The sequence below is a fragment of the Gossypium hirsutum genome, chromosome A02 (genome assembly GCF_007990345.1).
Source record: "Gossypium hirsutum isolate 1008001.06 chromosome A02, Gossypium_hirsutum_v2.1, whole genome shotgun sequence".
Lineage (NCBI taxonomy): Eukaryota > Viridiplantae > Streptophyta > Magnoliopsida > Malvales > Malvaceae > Gossypium > Gossypium hirsutum.
Genome location: NC_053425.1, coordinates 72,919,018 through 72,922,248, shown reverse-complemented (window position 1 = coordinate 72,922,248; position 3,231 = coordinate 72,919,018).

Here is a 3,231-nt window from a genome sequence, read left to right as displayed (position 1 = left end):
TTTATTTTTTTATTGACGAATGCATAAACAAACGTACTCTTGTAAGAAGGCTACATGTGAGTCCAAAATACTTATCTGGGATGAGAAAATAATCCCTACGTAAAAACCCTGATCCTTAGTCTTAGTTTAGCAAGACAAATTCCTAATTAGCTCCAAAGCAAGTTAAAAATGGTGTTTTCAATAGAAGGAAGAATGTAACTTTTCTTTCTTCAGAAGCTCACTTAAATATATAAATCATTATTCTCATAGTGGAACTTGACACGTGTCTCTAAATTTCAAAGCTGCCTTTATTAATGGCTTACAGTTGTAGAGAAGCATGTACAGTAATCTAAAAATATTTCCATATATTTGATTTGACTTATCGTTCACTCTTAACTATCTCATTAGTACATAACTTATACATGAGCTAGACAAAATGGTCGTACCTTAACTTTGGTGACATCCTTTATAACCCAAGAACTCTTAAATTTTTCTCCAATCTCTCTTTTTACTCATACACACACCTCTAAGAGAACATCCCTTACCTTACATCCTATTGTTGCCTATGGGCCCTAAGAGTACGCTAGAAACATCATTTGGGTAGAGAGTATCGCGTCAATCAAATTTTCTTTGGGCTACTTGCCCAGACTCAAGACCCACCCAGTCTAGGTGTTACACAAATGGTCTTATACATACTCTCATGTCGTGATTTACCAGTCTAGTCTATATTTCACTAGAGGCAGATGAATGTTTTCATTATCTTCGTGATCGACCTGTCCGTTTAGCAATGCCCCTGCCCTACTGGAGGCATCACAAATGGATGTTGGCTTATCCAACAGAGTATACACTTACCCTGATTCATTTTCATACCTGATTGTTCATTTTCTCTTAACAAAATTCATCTTTCTATACCGGATACTCACATGCACATCACCCATCATTTTATTCATACAATAACTCATTTATTTTAAATGTGAGCATGCAACATCATTACTGCGCTTCACACACTTACCAGTTATCCAAGATGTTATTATCATATATCTCTAATTGAACAATTAACATGTAGGAGTTAGGGTAAAGACTCATCTAATACTCATATTTACTATAGCCCAAAGTTCCAAACTCGAACTTCATTCTCAAACTAATAGTAGTAACTACTTAAAGAACTTGGAACCACCATTAAAAACCCATTAACGAATAATTTGTTATCATCTCAACTACAAACAACCCTATGCGGGGCCTCTTATTCATAACTTACTATTTTCTTTAAATTCATACCATCCTAAGCCTCAAAATATTACAAACCTAGACGACCTGATGCGAACTCGTACTCGTTGATGGATTCAAGTCGTGAATGTTCCCGATCATAAAATAGAGAAGTATCGTTCTACTTGGAGTTAAGGCTGAAATTGGCTAAGTATAAGTTTAAAACAAAGGATTTCTAGTATTTTAAATATAGTAAAGGCTAAGGTTCGGCTAATAACAAAGATAGGGATATTTTGAAGTTGGTAATTAGGATGGAATAGTTTAGGCTTAAGGTTGAAGAGTGAACCAATACTATAGGATAGTATTAACCCGAAACTTATAACAACACTTAAGGTGGTTAGAAAGATAGGTAAACCATGACCCACTATCTATATGGAGATAGAAACCAACCGGTATAAGGGTGAATGCCACACTTGTTAGAGTGATAAGTTCAAATGAATCAGATTGATGCCACAATGATAACTTGATAAGTCAATTGAGTGACAAAAAAACAAAGGGAGTTGAATAACTCACAATTAGTATAATGTTCATAAAAAGAGTCAACAGTTGTAACCTTCAAATGTATACAAAAACAACTATTTATAGGCTCTAAGATGCCTATTGAAATTAGGCATCTATGGTGTTCACACACAATTAAAATGTTCACGCTTAAATAATAAATTTGGTTCTTGAATGCTTCCCCAAATCCGAATAGACACATTACTTCCCCAAATCTATTCATGAATGCTTATTCAAGAAGAAAGCGTCAATTCCATGAATGATCAGTCCTATATCTTCCTTCACTTCCCTTAGCCGTACATAAATGTGAAGGTGCCATGCATGTCCCTTAATTCTTGCATTAATGACATTGTAGATGCATGGATGAGTCAATGATCCTTCAAATTCATTCCCCAAACTGATGCATGAGCATTGTTGTTTAATGTACAGAATTAATGTAGCTTCTCCTCCTTTGGACGTCCATGTATACTTAGCATGGAAGAAAACTCCATATGCCTTGAATGTTCATATGTTTTGCATGGAACATGCACCTTCAATTAATTGGACGCATTAATGATGGATTGGTTCATGAATTGCAGCATGTATCTTGTAAATTTGTTCCTCCCATTGTGCATGCATGTTGTTAATTCAATAAGCTGAATTTATGTGTTATTTCCCCCCTTGGACGTTCATAACTTTATCCTTGCATGTATAGAAGTTGATTGGTCAAAGTGAGGTGTGAACATGGATTGATTCCACCTTGGGGAGCCAAATGTGCAGCTGACATTTTATTGTTGTTCCTTGAACAAGCTTGCTATCCAGCCAACCTACAAGACACATTTAAAGTCAGCTTAAATTCACTAATAAGACATGATTTAACATCATTTAATTTGTCTAAACTTTAGACCCAATTTATGATGTCTGAACAAAGACACATTAAAATGCTATACTAAGTAAGACATAATTAATAGACTTAAGACACATTAAAATGCTATACTAAATAGGACACAATTAGTAAACTTATGACACATTAAAAATGTTCAGATTAATGCATATTTAAGCCCAAATTAATTTATGACACAAATTAAAGACTTAAATTATAGTAACTAAAATAACTAAAAATAAATGAATCAAAGTCCTTATTTTCCAGCAGCAAAATTAACAAACTAAAATTAAAAGCTTCATTTTGCACTTGGGCCCCTCGTGCTTGGGCCAATTCCGATGTTGTCGAATTGTATCATGACATGATGTGGCCGGGATTGCATCAAGACCTATGTGACTTAAGCATTCCCTTTGCATGATCCTCTTGAATTGCTAATAATTAACTTGTTGAATGTCTTTAATTCACATTATTGTATCTATATGATTTATATTGATGGTAACATAATTGAATATTTGGTCATTTGGATTACCTCTAGATTTGTTAGTCCTTTAACTAAGTGAACTAGGTAGATTTACTTTAAGAGTTTTCAAGTTATTGAAACATCAATCATAAGTTGCATGTGAGAT